General features: G+C 37.5%; 1 long non-coding RNA gene across 1 annotated transcript; it reads left to right on the top strand.

Moving 5' to 3' along the window:
* The first annotated feature begins 1,858 nt into the window (after positions 1-1,858).
* LOC115925387 lies at positions 1,859-17,845 on the top strand. The gene is made up of 4 exons (XR_004064681.1): positions 1,859-2,074; positions 10,696-10,779; positions 16,497-16,641; positions 17,828-17,845. It is a non-coding gene; the product is annotated as an uncharacterized LOC115925387 (long non-coding RNA).
* Positions 17,846-19,688: the final 1,843 nt, after the last annotated feature.

Here is a 19,688-nt window from a genome sequence, read left to right as displayed (position 1 = left end):
CTAACGTCCTCTCCAATTCGGTCGCTCTCTCTCTGTATCTTCCCCTCCCTCCATTTTCCCTTTCTCTTTCTCTCTCTCTCTTTCTCTATATACCTCTTCCTCCCCTCTCCCTCTCCCGCCCCCCCCCCCCCCTCTCTCTCTCTCTCTCTCTTTCTCTTCCCCTTATCTCCCTCCTCACGTCCTCTCCGATTCGGTCGCTCTCTGTCTCTTCTTCCCCTCCCCTCTCCCTCTCCCGCCCCTCTCTCTCTCTTTCTCTTCCCCTTATCTCCCTCCTCACGTCATCTCCAATTCGGTCGGTCTCTCTCTCTATCTTCCCCTCCCTCTATTTTCCCTTTCTCTCTCTTTCTCTCTTTGCGTTCTCTCTCTCTCTCTCTCCCGCCCCCTCTCTCTATATACCTCTCCCTCCCCTCTCACACCTTCTCTCTCTCTCTCTCTCTTTTTTTTCTCTCTCTCTCTCTCTCTCTCTACCTCCCCCCTCTCTCTCTCACTCTCTCCCTCTCTCTCTATCTCCCTCTTTATTCCCCTTATCTTCCTCCTCACGTCATCTCCAATTCGGTCGCTCTCTCTCTCTGTATCTTCCCCTCCCTCCATTTTCCCTTTCTCTTTCTCTCTCTCTCTTTCTCTATATACCTCTCCCTCCCCTCTCCCTCTCCCGCCCCTCTCTCTCTCTCTCTCTCTTTCTCTTCCCCTTATCTCCCTCCTCACGTCCTCTCCAATTCGGTCGCTCTCTCTCTGTATCTTCCCCTCCCTCCATTTTCCCTTTCTCTTTCTCTCTCTCTCTTTCTCTATATACCTCTTCCTCCCCTCTCCCTCTCCCGCCCCCCCCCTCTCTCTCTCTCTCTCTCTTTCTCTTCCCCTTATCTCCCTCCTCACGTCCTCTCCGATTCGGTCGCTCTCTGTCTCTTCTTCCCCTCCCCTCTCCCTCTCCCGCCCCTCTCTCTCTCTTTCTCTTCCCCTTATCTCCCTCCTCACGTCATCTCCAATTCGGTCGCTCTCTGTCTCTATCTTCCCCTCCCCTCTATTTTCCCTTCCTCTCTATTTCTCTCTTTGCGTTCTCTCTCTCTCTCCCGCCCTCTCTCTCTCTATACCTCTCCCTCCCCTCTCCCTCTCCCACCTTCTCTCTCTCTCTCTTTCTCTCTCTCTCTCTCATCTGCAGTAGTTGTCCAGTGGCTTATGGAAAACTCTTGTAACTTTGTCAATTTTTGGTGAATCCAAACCTCACCTAGATAGATGGAAAGAGAATTTCGATTCCCATCTGATGAAATAATCAATTTTGAGAAAAAATATGCAATTTTTCAAAATTGCCCAAAAAATGAAGTTGACTTATAAGCATTTAGTGATCTATCTGTTAAAAGAATTTGGATCTTGTGTAATTTTTTTAAAAGTCATCTTATCTGCCAATTTTATTTTATTTTGAAGTGTTAGTATCACTGATTTAGAAAAATTCAGTTTCACATCAATTTTACTCATTTTCGATTTTATATGATTTTTGGGGTAAAAATCACGATTTCTATAATTGCTGTGGTTGTCCAACTAACAAAACTTTGAATTTACTTTAAAATGATATTGAATGTCTATTTTTACTTTTTTTTGTGCTGGAACATGATTTTAGAAGTATTTTGCATAACACTATGTGCAAGAAATGAGAAATAAAGCCCAAAGTTGCATGTAAAGAGAACTTTAAGATTAGGGTTATCTCTGTGTGTCCTGTACAAAGTGAATGGGGGCATGAAGGAGTTGTCCACCTTATTCATCTAATTTTAACCTACTATTCCAAACAAAATTGATAAATTTTTTATTTCTAAAAATATTATGATATTTCATAATCACTATTTTGTTGTTATTGTTTTTCATATTTGTAAACTTTTTTTGTTAAAGGGGTATTGAAAATGAGTATTTTTCAAAATAGCGCCCTCTACAGGTCAAATATTTTTAGTGCATGTAAACTGAATGCAACTGTAAACTCTAAAATGGGAGACAGACTCACAGTGAAGCCTTTAAAATCGGATGTACCTGCAGCCTTTGTAAAAAGATTCACGATAAAGGATTGATCACAGGAGATCTATAATGAATGGTAAGTTGATTTATGGCTGTCATGTGCATAGATTTTAGATCCATATATGTGCAACCTTACTAGATAGTGCAGTATAATTTAATTCATTTGTCCAGAGCTGTGCTGCCTCTTTCAGCCAGGCCTACCGGCCTGGAAGTTTGCTGTCAATGGGTTATGAAGCAGCTGAAACTAGACTCTAATCTTTAATAATTGTAAAGCCAACGACTGAATAGTTCCAAAGATTACATATAGAGAATGTAATGCTCTGGGGCCTAACTTTAGAATACCCCACCAGTAAGGTTAAAGTACATAAATGTAAAAGACCTAGGGTTAGGGGTAGGGTTAGGGTTAGGCCTTAGGGTTAGGGTTAGGGTTAGGGTTAGGTATATATAGTCTGGTGGCTAGTGAAATTATCCTTACTTGCCTGATAAAAGCACTATTTTTGGTAGAGGGCTTCCTTAGGCTTAGGACCTACTGAACAATATTAGGCTAGTAGGAGCCCCCGGCAAAAATTTCAATTTGAGGGTGTGGGGCGGGGGCATCTTTTAGGAGCCCCCAAATACATTTAGAAGGTAATAACATTGATTTGTTTTTGTACAAATGCCAGTTTCGGTACAGGGCTTCCTTAGGACCTACTGAACAATATTAGGGTAGGAGCCCCAGTGAAAATATCATTATTAGGGTGTGGAGGCGGGGGCGTCGCCTCGTAGCCAACCAATAATTTATAAGGTAATATAACATTGAGTTTTTGTTGTAGAAACGCCATTTTTGGTTCATGGCTTCATTAAGACCTGCTGAATGATGGTAGGGTAGGAGCCCCCGGCATAATATTCATATATGTGTAATGGGGGCGGGGGCGGGGACCTCGTGCCAGAGCCCCAATGTAATGTAAGATCTCACTTGTTTGTGTTTATACAACCGCCTGTTTTTGGTACAGGGCTCTCCTAGGACCTACTGAATAATATTAAGGAAGAAGCCCCAGGTAAAACATTTACATAAATGTGAAGGGGGCAGGGGCGTTGTCCCGGATCCCCTGAAAGATATATAAGGTAAACGCACATGGATTGTTGTTATACGATCCCAATTTTTTGGTATAGGGATAATCCTTAGGACCTACAGAACAATAGTAGAGTAGGAACTCCGAGCGGGGACATTGTGTCGGAGCTCCAACATTTTTAAACAAATCATTATCCTCATATGTAAAATACGGTACGAAACTAAGAAAACATCAGTGCTAATAATTGGGGTAGAGGGTCCTAGGCAGGCACCTAGCCACAGGGGGGGGGGGGCACATACAATATCGATTGAACTTTTTTAGACCCCTCCCCAGGATGTTATCAGATCATCAAACTCGTCAAGAAATGGATTACCCATTTGCCTGTATGATGCTTGCAGAAAAGGCATTGGCTTGTTTTATTGACATCTATCCCGTGCTTGATCATGGCTGGTGGAGCAGGCTTGTCATAGAACAGAGGTAGAAGTGCAGATTAAGGGTGCGTTCAATCGAATTTTCGAAGCTAGAATCACAAACATGAATCACAAATCAAAACGCCGTTACAAAAAACAAGGTCATTGCGGTTAGCGTTCAAGCGATTTTTCATCAACACTGATTCTAGCTCATTTCGAGCCCAGCCACTGCGCATCACCCTCGCAGTTTGACCCAGGAAGTATAGGTCAACTTCGGCGCGCGCTTTTTGGAATTGTTTACAGCCGACTGTCGACTGCTGTTTTGAGCATAGATCGCAATAATAAAACAAAGAATTAGAAGGTGATGGAAGGAAGAAACAAAAAATTATATAAGGAAAGACAAAAAGAGAAAGTGATAGAGTTATTAAAACAAAGAATAACGTAAGAGAAGGTGATATAAGGAAGAAACAAAGAATGACATAAGGAAAGGCAGAAAGAGAAAGTGATAGAATGCTTAAAACAAAGAATTACATAAGAAAAGGTGATAGAAGTAAAAAACAAAGAATAACATAAGAATAGAAGGAAGAAACAAAGAATAACAAAAGAGAAAGTGATAGAATAATTATAAAAACAAAGAATAACATAATGAAAGACAAAAAGAGAATGTGATGCAAGGAAGAAACAAAGAATAACATAAGGAAAGACAGAAAGAGAAAGTGATAGAATGATTAAAACATAGAAGAACATACGAGAATGTGAGTGAAGGGAAAAAACAAAGATTAACGTAAGAATAGAAGAAAGAAACAAAGAATAACAAAAGAGAAAGTGATAAAATTATAAAAACAAAGAATAACATCAGGGAAGGTGATAGAAGGAAAAACAAAGAATAACATAAGAATAAAAGGAAGAAACAAAGAATGACATAAGGAAAGACAGAAAGAGAAAGTGATAGAATGATTAAAACAAAGAAGAACATAAGATAATGTGAGTAAAGGGAAAAAACAAAGATTAACATAAGAATAGAAAGAAGAAACAGAGAATAACAGAAGAGAAAGTGATAGAATTATAAAAATAAAGAATAACATAATGAAAGACAAAAAGAGAATGTAATGCAAGGAAGAAACAAAGAATAACATAAGGAAAGACAGAAAGAGAAAGTGATAGAATGATTAAAACAAAGAAGAACATACGAGAAAGTGATATAATTATAAAAAACAAAGAATAACATAAGAGAAGTTGATAGAAGGAAAAACAAAGAATAACATTAGAAGAAAAGGAAGAAACAAAGAATAACATAAGGAAAGACAGAAAGAGAAAGTGATAGAATGATTAAAACAAAGAATAACATAAGAGAAAGTGAGTGAAGGGAAAAAAACAAAGATTAACATAAGAATAGAAGGAAGAAACAAAGAATAACAAAAGAGAAAGTGATAGAATGATTAAAACAAAGAAGAACATAAGAGAATGTGAGTGAAGGGAAAAACAAAGATTAACATAAGAATAGAAAGAAGAAACAGAGAATAACAGAAGAGAAAGTGATAGAATTATAAAAATAAAGAATAACATAATGAAAGACAAAAAGAGAATGTGATGCAAGGAAGAAACAAAGAATAACATAAGGAAAGACAGAAAGAGAAAGTGATAGAATGATTAAAACAAAGAAGAACATACGAGAAAGTGATATAATTATAAAAAACAAAGAATAACATAAGAGAAGGTGATAGAAGGAAAAACAAAGAATAACATTAGAAGAAAAGGAAGAAACAAAGAATAACATAAGGAAAGACAGAAAGAGAAAGTGATAGAATGATTAAAACAAAGAATAACATAAGAGAAAGTGAGTGAAGGGAAAAAACAAAGATTAACATAAGAATAGAAGGAAGAAACAAAGAATAACAAAAGAGAAAGTGATAAAATGATTAAAACAAAGAAGAACATAAGAGAATGTGAGTGAAGGGAAAAAACAAAGATTAACATAAGAATAGAAGGAAGAAACAAAGAATAACAAAAAAGAAAGTGATAGAATTATAAAAACAAAGAATAACATAAGAGAAGGTGATAGAAGGAAAAACAAAGAATAACATAAGAATAAAAGGAAGAAACAAAGAATAACGTAAGGAAAGACAGAAAGAGAAAGTGATAGAATGATTAAAACAAAGAAGAACATAAGAGAATGTGAGTGAAGGGAAAAAACAAAGATTAACATAAGAATAGAAGGAAGAAACAAATAATAACAAAAAAGAAAGTGATAGAATTATAAAAACAAAGAATAACATAAGAGAAGGTGATAGAAGAAAAAACAAAGAATAACATAAGAATAAAAGGAAGAAACAAAGAATAACATAAGGAAAGACAGAAAGAGAAAGTGATAGAATGATTAAAACAAAGAAGAACATAAGAGAATGTGATAGAAGGAAAAGAACAAAGATTAACATAAGAATAGAAAGAAGAAACAGAGAATAACAGAAGAGAAAGTGATAGAATTATAAAAATAAAGAATAACATAAGGGAAGGTGATAGAAGGAAAAAAAAACAAAGAATAACATAAGAATAGAAGGAAGAAACAAAGAATAACATAAGGAAAGACAGAAAGAGAAAAAAAGGAAAACAGGGTATAACATAACGGAACAGGCCATGATAAAGCGCATGGTATAGTAAACGCAAATTGCATGAAAAGCAGGCGCGCGGTTTTTGTCCAAACCGGAACAGGCTCCGTCATACAATCATGATTGAAAACTCCGTCCGTTCAATCGAATTTTAGCGACCGTGATTCTGCAGAATCATGATACAAAACGCATCTTTTTCAGCGTTTGATGTTTGTGTTTTCAAACACGTTTATTTTTACGACCGACGAAAAAATCGCTTGAACGCATTGCGTTTTAAACTAAACGTCTTTAGAAACCGTGATTCTAGGGTGAAAAAGTGTCGATTAAACGCACCCTTAGTTGGTGGGTATTCAATCGCCGGTTGATAAGATGCATGGTATGCTGCCCATGTTTAGTTCCTCCTTTTCAAGAAGAGGGAGGCAGTGAAAAAAATACACAGGGGCTCAGGGCGAAATAGCCCCCCGAAATGCCCAAAAGAGCCCCCGAAAGTCAGAAGAGAGCCCCTGTAATTTTGCATAGAGTTCAATGCAAAACAAATTTTAGAGTGTTATTTTCATGCAGGCAAGCTTGAAAAGTAGCCCCGAAAAATAAACATTATTTTTTCCCTGGAGGGAGGGCCTGATTGATCTACTTCTGTTCTGTTGCTCTTGCATCATCTATTCAACTCTTGACAGGACCAACAACAATGAATGTGAATATACATATTGGGGATCCGGGACAAGGCCCCTGCCCCCTTCACATTTATGTAAATGTTTTACCTGGGGCTCCTTCCTTAATATTATTCAGTAGGTCCTAGGAGAGCCCTGTACTAAAACAGGCGGTCGTATAACCACAAACCAATGTGATCATACATTACATATAACATTGGGGCTGTGGCACGACGCCCCCGCCCCCATCACACATTTATGAATATTAATATTTTGTTGGGGGCTTTTATCCTTACAACGTTGAGAAGTTCATAAGGAAGCCCTGTACCAAAAATGGTGTTTTGTACAACCACAAAAAACAACAATATTTTAATTTTGGGGGCTCCTGTACCCACACCCTTAAATTGAAATTTTTGCTGGTGGCTCCTAGCCTAATATCGTTTAGTAGGTCCTAAGGAAGCTCTATTTAGAGACATTCCCGCTCCTCCTTGTTGGAAATCTTGCCCCACCACTCTGCCCCTGACTGATCTTACACCACTGAGATATTAAGTAGACCAAGCAGGCCCATTATCATAGTTATTTAAGAAACTAGTAATTGTTTATACAACAATATTGTTTTTGTAGAAAGTAGCTTCTAGTAGGACTTTTGGACCTCCAAATTATATAGCGGGGGCAGGGGGGGGGGGACCAGACCATGAGCCTAGTTACTGCCCGGAGAGGGGTGAGAGGGGTGAGAAGAAAAATACAGAATGTAAACATAAATATGCATGCAGGTTTAGAAAAATTAAACATTCATTAATTTGAGACATGGTTAATTTAAAGCAAACACAGAAAATACATGTAATAGTTAATTAAGTCCATGGATACATGCTTAAAGGTTTACATACAAAATATAAAGAATGAATTACTTTAAAAAGCCAAATCAAAAAACAAAATGAAATACAATATAGGGAACAAAATAAACGAAGAGTAAGGCTGCCATGTATGATTATGGAACAAAATAGATAATAACAGAACAAACACATAACAATAAACATACTACCTGTCAATTCATCATACACATTGAGAACAGGGAAATGTTGTTTGTTTGTTTTTAATTTTTTTTAAACCATATTATCTTGATGGAATTTAGTATCGTAAAAGGCATTATATACCCATGCTCACTGTCTCCCGCAAGTTTGAAATAGGGTCTTATTGTCAGGGTCATTTTGTAGGAGAGGTTGGTAATCATAAAGCATCGTCTTACTGTCATGTTTTTTATCTTTCTTTTTTCTTTTTATTTGAAAAGAAAAAAGAGGAAGGAAACAAAATGTAACAATTATTTATCATTATCCCTGTATTATATTCCAGAAGAGACATGCAGAAGTAGGTTATTTTTTTTTCATTCCTGGTTATTGTCATCTTTACTCTTATACTCACTTAGCCTATCTATGTTACACTATAATAACTTTGAAATTTGTTAACACCAATGTTTTTTAAAAAAATAAAAATTGAAATCAATAAAATTTGAATTTGAATTTATGAAATATCCCCGGCCCCCCTTTCACCCCCCCCCCCCTGCCGCCTACGCCTATATGATGGCGACTCAAACATTCAGATGTCAACATTTATATTTATTTTCGGGGGGGGGGGCTGAGGTGGTTTCCTTGTGAAATATATATCGTCTTGTCAACAAAGTAAATTTTCATAAGTTTGACTCTCAGTTAGGGGGGGGGGGGGTTGGAAGATTTCCCACAAGGGGGACATATTACGATAGGGAGCGAGGGAAATATATTAGCTAGATTATGGAGATGTCTCTATATTTTATCAAAGTTAAAAAATAAAAAAAAACTATAAAAAAAAATAATACAGGGGACGCCACCGTTCACATAATGCCTTACGGTCACAAAATCGTATCTTATCTCGCTTAAAATCTTGATAATCTAATTTCCTTTAATATAGAAAATATATTGTGCAATATTGTATATTTACAAAAAGCTTGAATATGGTTTATAACTTAATTCCCTACAACCCCCTCTCTGTTGCTTCCTCCCTTTCCTGAGGATTAGGGACATGATAGATCAGCCCCTTGATGGCAACATACCGTGTGAGTCAAAAAAAAGTTTACGCCTAGAAAATTGCTAATTATTTATAAAATCATCTATGAACAGTAACTTATTATACATCTTATGAACGAGTGTTTAATCCCAAATCATTTGGTACCATTTTTGTGTGGTATGGATGAACAGGTGGCATTGTTTGCGAGAGTGCAAAAATTGATTTACGCCAAAGTGATGCCTACAGTATGTATTATGTTGGGATTAGCGGAGTGAGAGAATGAATTGAATGTATCAAATTTTTGTAAAGGGCAAAGTCACACACACCCACACACACACGCACAAATGTTTGTTGATATTTGATATTCAATATTTGATATGTGTGGCATGATTAATTTTGTTAGGGATGTTATTTGGATCTGCAAAGACCGAATTAATACCCAAATCCCAATTGTTTTATTGAAACATCACATATAAAGCAACTTTGGCGCAATTCGATTTTTGCACTCTCGCAAACAATGTCTTTTGTTCATCCAAGCGTTAACACATACCACCACAAAATGGTACCAAATGATTTGGGATAAAACACTCTTTCATAAGACATATAACAATTTAATGTTCATCAATGATTTTTTTAATAATTTGCCATTTTCTAGGTGTAAACTTTTTTTTTGACTCACACTGTACATGTAGTTACACCGCCATCCCCCCCCCCCCCGAAACACACACAAGCTACGTCATCTATCAACTACTTGGACAGGAGTTGTCGATAAGATCCACTTGTACCAAGGAAATACTTCGGGGTGGGTGGGCCGAATGGCACAGCGTGGTCGGACTGATGGGGGGGGGGGGCTGGGGCCTGGGATGATGGGTCACATACATTATCGGGGCAGGTCTTTGTTTCTCTTTTTTTGTCCAGAAATGTATGTTTTCAATATGTTTTCAATAAATGTTTTCTATAAATATTCGGGGCTATGGGGCATCCCTCCCCCCCCCCCTACAGCACAGCCTTGGGTTGTCTTTCCATTTTTTCAAAATATCATTATCATTTTGTTTATTGCTTATTTCATTTTCATTTTTTTTAATGAATAATGACCCTCATTCGTATTGTGAGTAGCGACCCTCTTCTCGCCTTATGAAAAGCGACCCTCTTCTCCTATTATGAATAGTGACCCTCATTTCTTAATATGAATAGCGATCCTCTTTTCCTATTATGAATAGCGACCCTCTTCTTCGATTATGAATAATGACCCTTATGAATATAGCGATCGACCCTCATTCCGCATTATGAATAGCGACCCTCATTCCGCATTATGAATAGCGACCCTTATTCGTATTATGAATAGCGACCCTCTTTTCGTATTATGAATATAGCGACCCTTTTCTTGTATTATGAATAGGGACCCTTTTTTCAAATTATGAATAGCGACATTAACCCAATTTTTCGGTCTAGGTTGGTGATATAAAGTCTACTTTAGTTTAAGTCAGGATCTGGTTGGCATGGTTAGGGTTAGACAGAAATAACCATCTGGTATGGGTCATTCTTTAATAAAACAGAAATTCCCCATGTAGACAGTACTTCTTACGGCTCGCACAACGGGGAGATTGATCAATTGCTACGGATTTTGTACCACTTCTGGAAGTTCTGGTACAAAATCTTTCTCCCCCGTTTTTTCTTTATTTAGATCTAATTGATTTAAAAATCAGACAGAAGAAAAAATACATATTTCTTTCCCATGTAAAATTAGTAAAATTTTAATTACTGGTACGTGTTTCCAAAATTAAGGTGAACTTACGAAATTGCTTGATACGAGTTATCCAATTTTTATCTTAGAACCAGTGAAACGGTACGTTCATGCATTCAAACTGTAATCTATGACTTGACCCGGCCGGGTCAACTTGGCAAATAATTTGTTTTATGTTGAAAATTCTCATTTGTTTTCCAGCAATAGATAGTTGGAAGTTTCTTGCAGAAATCCTGGCATGACCTTTGGCTGCATTCTGCATGGTGGAGAGTGCAGTGTGATCTGGTAAGTAAATTCAGTTTGACCTTTTTTCTTCTTTCTGTCTTGTTTGTTCAACAAAAGAATAATACATGTATGACTGTAGTCCGTGGGCCAGGGGGGCTACCGTGCACCCCCCCTATGATCCTACTTTTTGGGTGTCATTTTGTTCGTTGGGATCCATAATATACAACAATAGGTAGACAAAATTATTTTGATTTATTTAATTGTCTTCAATTATTAATGACGTCATAAATTTGCATATATTAAATATGCAAATTTCTGTCTCAAAATCTGTCAAAATCACCTGAAAGTTGTATTTTGTCTGCTATTATCATGAAACAGGTTTTCTAGCCCCCTTAATTTGGTGTAATATTATTCATTGATATGTTATCTGATGTTTCCCCCCCAAAAATAGTATCAGTCAACTCGTATGCGCATCCCCCCCCCCCCCCCCCCCGCTAATTACAACTAGTACATTCTGTATATTTTATGTACATTTAATCCAGGTTGGATAGCAACTTGTTGAAAAATTTGTTGCGTTGCTGCAACAGTTTGATTGGCTTGACTTTGACGGTTCCTTTAAAGGCACTTATGGAGTCACAGCCTGAGAAAGCATGTAAGTCCCAGGAGCGCTGCGCAAAATTAGTGACATCCTTGAGCCGTTGCTTATTGCCTCTCCTTGTATGGAAGAGTAATGTAATGTCTGAAGTGAGATGAGCGTAATGAAGCAATATACAAAATATATTGATGTTAGGGCTTTTGATATTCACATGATCACAACCTTGCTCCTTTACCGTATTGGCAGTAAAGGATCACGCGTGAATATGCTTTTTCTTGGGTTGAGTTGAGAGATGGAATCTCAGAACACAGTGTCTCTCTCCTGTTCTGAGAAGTGAGCAGTTGGGCTTCTCCTTCTTTGATGAATATCATTTTTTCCCATACAGCCTCTTAGCCGTGTCGTGCTTACTCCAGACATCCAGAAGAACTTGAATAGGTTGTTTCTTATTCTCATCATTCGTTAGGAACTGCTTCCAGTCAGATGGTCTTTTGGTCTTGCCTCCTTTAATCATCATCTTCTCTGCACACCCACGCCGTGTCCTTTCACTTGACTTCCCAGAGTCTGGCTTGTACAATGTACATGTCTGCGCTGAAGATGACATCGCATTTAGACAACACTCCATTGTGAATTTTGATGCAAATATCGTGGAAGTATGCAGGCATCTCTTTTAGGTAGTAGAAAACAGCATTACCATCTTCCACTACCAAGGAAGTGCCAGTGGTGGGAGGTTGCGAGTTCTCTACATCCTTACTAAGATAGTGTAGGCTCTGAAATGTATCTGTCTTAGCAAAGAAGTTGTTCCAATGTTCCAATTGAGTATAGAGAACAGGGATCAAAGAATTCCCGTAGATCAAGTTGGCTGCCTGAACTTTGTGCCTTTACCATCAGCTGGATAGCAATGTCCCCTTGTTGCTTGTACTCTTTTACTTTTCATTGGGATGTTTTAAGCTTGAATTCCTTATTTGTCTCTGCCAAGGTTTGAGCTTCAGTTTCTTGATGGGGTCAGAGAAGGATGTCTTTTTCTCTAATCGCTCTTTGATGAACATCTCTTTCTGGTCTTTCCCTGTGGTAATTGCATGCATGACATCTTTCTCAACCTCAGCTGGAACGCGGGTACCGGAAGAAAAAACATACAATCCATTCTTGTCATCAACATCAACATGATTGAGGAAGCTTTTTACATCTGATTATCTATGGCCCTTTTTTAATACACATCCCTCACTTTTTCTCATCTGAGTTGGTTGTTGATCTCTATGTTTACTTCCACGGTGAGCATCAAACGTCATATCTGCATATTATGTTCGAGCCCACCTCTGATATACACTGTAGTTCTCAATAATGCCAGAGACACCGACACCACTACCACCCCCACCGCGAGATTTGCCATGCTTCAGGAATATCTCCTCAATTGTCTTGTCGACAGCACATCGGTTCCCTGGAATGAGCGACCTGACAACACTTATTGCACCTCTTTCGAGCAATGTCGTGGCACCAGGAAGTGAATCTTCAATGTTTACTAAGAATACATCAAGGTAGGTCAGATATCGGGAGTAATTGTGACCAGGTCAGGCATAAGGAACAGGCAGTGCAAGTACAATGGACAATCATTTTCTTTCACAGACCTGATCAATGAAAGATCAATCCAAACGCAATCAACATACGACATCAAAAATTGTGCCGTCTTCCCAAGAGATCCTCTTCGAATATCAGCTTTGAAGCTCTCATATGACTCTTTCAACGCCTTTAGATCTTCATTAGCCACAACCTCAGCAAGCCTCTCCTTTGTTGGTGATCGAATTAGCTCTTAGAAGATTTCTTTGATTAATCAGCTATACCAACAAGTGCATCATCTTTTCCAGTCACTCATAAAAAGGAGCCTTTCTAAGCACTCCACCATTGTCTTGTGACAATGCAGACTCCTGTCGCAGTTCTTTCCTGTTATGACGTCTTTCATAGACCCAGAAGACATCAGACCAGCTTCCAAGAGGATATCTTCAAGTCCGGATCCATCCATTTTCTTTCCAAGCATCTCGGAGTATGCACAAATCAAATGGAAAGTGCCAATCAACAAAATGTGTTTCTTGTAATTCTATGGATGACTCCAAATGAGAGGATATGCCTTCATGCACACGCCCAAGTCAAATGTTGTTATGACATAGTCTTGGCCAACCTCGCGGCTTGCTTCTTCTGCAGCTCTCGGGCACTCTTGGATTGTATCGAATTCTGTTATGGGATAGTAATCTACGGTAGTCACATTTGAAGGCACCTCCCATGTTACTGAGACAAATCCAGCCCAACCTGGAAGGTCTTGACCTGTTTCTCCACTACTTTTTCGGACAAGCATCCACGCAATATCATTTCTGGCACATTGTTTGAATGCTTTATATCGGTTGACATAGCCAAATTGGAAGAGGACCTTCATGTTCAATAGCCAAGGAACGTTCTTTGGTTCATTTACGCGCTTCTGAGGATACTGTGCTATTTGAAGATTCAACTGTCTCATTGTTAGAAATCTCCTGCAGCATAATCCCATGTGCTGTGTGGACAGAGCCAGAACCACTTAAGCTTGAAATGTATTGGTTGAAATCGTCAACGTCTGAATGGAAGACTGATGGCTCCACGGGACGGCGGACTACCTGTCTAGATAGAATACCGAAAGTCTACTGTCCGCTTGTGCTATGGCAGATTCAAGCTCAAGTGAAAATTAATAGCTTTCTGAAAGAACAAGGCGATTCATGAATGTGATCAGTTGAGCACTGCGTAAGAGATGTCTCAGAGTCATCCATATCAGAATGTGCTTGGACATTTTCCACTTTCCATTTGTGGCTGCCCTACATACATGTATATCTTGCCCAAGATATATGACAAGTCTAGTCACTCTTTGTAATGGTCAAGACAGACCTCCACTCACAAATGGTTCAGAAACTTCTCTAGCTCAGTGGGAATCTGGTCATCTATATACAGGCAATGGCTTTTGCGGTTGAGGGCCAGGTATTTCATCATCTAAAATTTAATCTACATATGCTGGCAAATGCTTTCTTGTGGGGTATTTCCATTGTTCTCTGTTTACCTACTTCATTGTACTTGTCACTTCTCCATTAATCTGGTTCTTAGTTCGCCACATATTTCTTCCGACATTTCTTGTGATATCTTGCTTCTGCAGCAAACGGATAAACTTTCATGATTCTCAAAAGTAGGTTTTCATCACCAGCTCTCTTTGCAACATCTACAACATTTTGCCACCCACCAAAATCTAACATTGGTGACTTTCTGTTGTCCAAGAGCTTTTCACTTTGATTGATTTTTGGCCTTCCTTTTTACAAAAGATACAGTCAGGATTGAAGATGACTTCATCAATTGACAATCTGGGTGGACGGGATGTTGAAGGTTCTGTGGCATCAGAAAAGATCTCTGACAGTCGATTGAGATTCTTGGTAAAAAGTTGGTAGCACTCCAGATGATAACCGTGCACATCTGAAATGTCTTCAAGAATGAGGATGCATGCTTCTTCCATTGCTAATTGTGTCAAGTTAGTTGAAATTCGTGAAATTGCACCCCGTATACATTTGATCATTCATTTTTATAAACAACAAACTATATTATAGCATATAATGGGATTAATGGCCAACTGCTGAATAAGTTGGCTCTGTCTGATACCTCTTCAGGCTGATACTATAAAAGGAAACAATGATGTATGTGGTAATATACTGTATTTGATTTAGTTTGGTGTTAACAGGCTAGCCCCAATAGTAATTTAAATACTGCTTGTTGAGCTTTTTTTTTTAAACAGGAACTTTAATTGAATGTACATTATATGTACAGAATGTAATCATCGTAATATGCGGGGGGAGGGGGAACAAAATTTGCGGGAAACATCAGATAACATATCAATGAATAATATTACACCAAATTAGGGGGCTAGAAAACTTATTTCATGATAATAGCAGACAAAATACAACTTTTAGGTGATTTTGACAGGTTTTGAAACAGAAATTTGCATATTAAATATAAACAAATTCATGACGTCATTAATAATTGAAGACAATAAAATAAATTAAAATAATTTTGTCTACATGTTGTTGTATGATTTACAAAGTTTGTTTATTAATTTGATGGAGGTTAGACTTATATCTGCTGAGAAACAGGGTAAAGTGTAAGCACATAATTCACAAACCCTAAGAAAATGTGCGATACACTGATATGTTTACATACAAAATAATGGGGAAAAAACGATGTCTACACGAGTTGGCTGAATTTTGTTTGCAGGAAACATCAGATAACATATCAATGAATAATTTTACACCAAATTAGGGGGTTTGAAAACTTATTTCATGATAATAACAGACAAAATACAACTTTTAGGTGATTTTGACAGGTTTCGAGACAGAAATTTGCATATCAAAATATATGCAAATTTATGACGTCATTAATAATTGAAGACAATATAATGAATTAAAATAACTTTGTCTACCTATTTTTGTATAGTTTACGAAGATTTCTTATAAATTTGGTGGAGATTAGAGTTATATCTACTGAGAAACAGGGTAAAAGGTAAGCACATAATTCACAAACCCTAAGAAAGTGTGCAAAACACGAAAAACTGACATTTTTACATATCTTCAAATAAGGAGCAAAAAAACAGTGTCCAAATGAGTTTTTTTCTTGGGAACATCTTTTTTCTTATATTATTGACCCCAATGAACAAAATGACACCCAAAAAGTAGGATCATAGGTGGGGTGCACGGTAGCCCCCTCTGGCCCACGGACTACTGCACATTATTGTCTCATACCGCCATACAATTTGGAAAAAGACTACCGGTAGATAGGTTCTGGCACATGTGCTATTTTTAACATTCAAATAAGTATAGGACAGCTCCCCCCCCCCCCCCCTCCCCACCGCGTCAATATCTTGAAAATTACTGTGTGGTAGAATGTGCAGTGAGAATATGTTATCGACATGACATGACATGATAACAGTGTGATTATTTTCTTTTTTTAAGTGACATATGCTAGTATAAGGTTAATTTGTACACCTTATTTGTCTTGAATATTATCTTATTTGATAATGAATCTCAATTGAGTTGATGCTATCTGTTGAACGATTATTCATCACATAAATTGATTTGCTACAGTAGTCAATTGTATCAATTCATATATTTTATGTTTTCTAAATTCATCCCAGAATACATGGTTGCACTATGCAGTAAAAGGAATTCTGCAGTTGGAATTACCATTGACTGCGAAATGTGGAGGCAATCTGGTGAATATTGAAAACCCAAAGTAACTACTACTTCTCCAGCAGCAAGGGCTATATGATTTCACAGTTGGTGAGTGACTTAAAAATAACTTCATTTTTTGGCCTGGATGTGATATTAAAGATTATTCTATGCATCTTTTTCACAAAATTGAATACTCCCTATCTGGTACAGCCCACAAGCTAGACACCTGGTAGACTGTACAGGTAAAAAAAAAGGCTGACAAGCTAGACACCTAGTTTTAAAAAAAGACCATGAGCTAGACTCAATACCTGTATTATGCATTTTTTTTTAGCTTGGGGGCCTTTTTGTAGTGTCTAGTGGGCTGTATGTGTCATGTGACATTTATATATACAAATACATCATGATGGAAACTTTTCTAGAAAGAGGGTTGTCATTCATGATTTTATTTTCCGTTTTACCATTGTGATCAATGCCTTCTTTCTTTTTATAAGAAGGTACATGCACATGTAAAGTGGGGTTTAAAAAAACGTACTTAGCAGAGTGATTTAAAGATTCATTGTTTAATTGTCATGATTGTCTGAAGATTTTTTGTCTCGTCTGCATAGCTAGAGCGAGACATAGGTACTGCTTTTTTCCTACGGCTGCATCAACAATTTAAAATCACTCTCATTTTTAATGGTTTTGTCCAGATTTGATGGAAATTGCACATAACAAATATCAAGCATCACTTTATTATGTGGAAGAAATTTCATGACCAAAGTCAAGGTCAAAAGTCAATTATGTTTAATATTACTTCTGAAACTTTAAAATATGTATTAATTAGATAAAAATTGCACCCAATCATTATTAAGGATCATACATATAGATTATGTGGAAGAATTTTTATATCCAAGGTCATGGCCAAAGGTTAATTATGGTCACTTGTGTTTTATTTTGCTTTAAAAATTCAACCTTATGTTAAATTCTCATTTCGAAAGTATATGTCCAAATTTCAGTAAACCTGCACCCAACAATTATGAGGAAGAAATTTCATCACCAAGATTAAAAATAAATTATGTTTTATTGAATGAATAGTGTTTATGTCCAGTGGTTGGTCATTTCACCTGTTTTTAGTTAATTTGGCCAAATGTTACCTACAGGTGTAATTTCTCATTACCGGTAGTCGGTAGATATCAATCGGTAGTGCTCATACTTAATAGGCAAATTGCGAGGTGCAGGCAAGACAACGCATGCAGTTTGACTTGTTTTACTATTTTATTTATGCCTATATCTTTATCTTTTTATTGATTTTCAGGTGGAGATGTCCTAAACTGATGGCCCGAATTCACAAAGCAAGGTTTGAGCTCAGACCAAGGTTTGAGCTCAAACCTCCTTTTGTTTCGCCAAACCTCCCTTTGTTATTTACAAACCAGGTTTGTAAATAACAAAAGGAGGTTTGGCGAAACAAAAGGAGGTTTGAGCTCAAACCTTGGTCTGACCTCAAACCTTGCTTTGTGAATTCGGGCCAATATGCTTGGTGCTGCAATCTATTGTACCAACAGTTCCAGGAATGTGATCACTCAAATTTACTTTTATCCTAGAGGTGCTGTGGTCTAGTGGATAAGTCATCCGACTGCAGGTCACAAGGTACAGGTTCGAGTCCCGCCGCAGCACTAATGTCATTTGGCAAGAAGTTAATCTACATTTGCCACTCTCCACCCAGGTGTTAAATGAGTATGTGGTAGGATGCAAAAGTTAATGTGGTTGGATGAGTGAGTGTGCATTTGTAAAATGGGGACTGGCCAGAATGCTCCCCAGGGAGTGGAGAACGTGCATACATTGTGTGCAGGTAAGCCTGAATCCGATGACCGGGGTGATAATATATATCTGTATTGATGTATCGGGTGCTATATAAAAGCGGAATATTATTATTATTACACCTGTATTATTATATGTGCGATTCTTAGCCTACCTAAGGTGGTTGTCTGCCATCTGTCTGTTTCATTTTCGTTCTAGCGATAACATTTGTTTTAAATGTGTTGAATTAACATCAGACTTGGCTCATTTATGTATATTGGACTGATCTGACCATGATCTGAGTAGATTTTGGGGTCATGTGATCAGAGGTCACGTACTTGTAGGTTGTTGTATACATGAAAATTGTTTGTTCTTGTGATAACTTAAGAACCATTTTACGAATCAACTGCAACCTGGTACATGCTTCAGATAGTTATCTCATTAAATATAGATTTTTTTAAGCTCATATCCTGAAGAAAAAATAGTCAACATGGGGGTGTGCAATATATTTCAGATCTGGTGAGAATCCATCTAGTTAAGTTTTGTTGTTTATATCTTTAGTTTTCATTATCACTTTCATATAGCAAAATTATATATCTTTTCTAATAATACATGACTTGTACATATACATGTAAGTCTAAATAAAGGAAAAAGTTTATGCCGAAATTCAGGGTTTCACCGTTGCGAGCGGAACCATCCCACCCCACATTTTGGTAAGTTCTCAATGCCCAGATCTCATCATTATTTGGGAATCAATGAAACAAATGCTATTGATTGAATTAACAGTGCCTTTTGAGACAAATACCAATGATGGTCACAATATAAAGCTTGACTGGTACAAAGAACTTGTGGCCGAAGTAAGAAACAATGGTTACAGTGTTACATACCATGCTATCGAGATAGGAGCAAGGGGAAAACAGATAGGGACAACACAAATAGGCTAAAGTGGGTACTCAGGAAATGTTCAGTCCCTCTTCGCTTGAATAGTTTCTTTCAGAATATAAGTAGATACGCAGTTTGTGTCATCCCTTTGTCATATTATATGCAAGAAAAGAATCATGGTGGGGGGGTATGTGAAATACCTTGACCTTTAATCAGCACTTCTTTCTTCTCAATATTTATTCTTTTTCTTCTTTTTCTTATTTTGTCTTCTGTGTCTTTTCTTCTTCTTCCTCGTCCTCTTCTTCTCCCCCTCTCTCTCATTCTTCCTCACCTACCTCTCTACCCTTCTCCTTTACTTCATCTGCTTGTTCTTTCTCTCCTCTCCTTTCTTTCTTTCTCCTACTTTCTCCTCTTCTCCAATTTATCGATACTAATAATAATAATATCTAATTTTTATATAGCGCTTAATACAAATGTCTCTATAAAGCACTTTACAA

Source organism: Strongylocentrotus purpuratus, unplaced genomic scaffold, assembly GCF_000002235.5.
Source record: "Strongylocentrotus purpuratus isolate Spur 01 unplaced genomic scaffold, Spur_5.0 spur5_scaffold_18, whole genome shotgun sequence".
Classification (NCBI taxonomy): Eukaryota; Metazoa; Echinodermata; class Echinoidea; order Camarodonta; family Strongylocentrotidae; genus Strongylocentrotus; species Strongylocentrotus purpuratus.
This window is presented reverse-complemented; position numbering and strand designations above follow the sequence as displayed.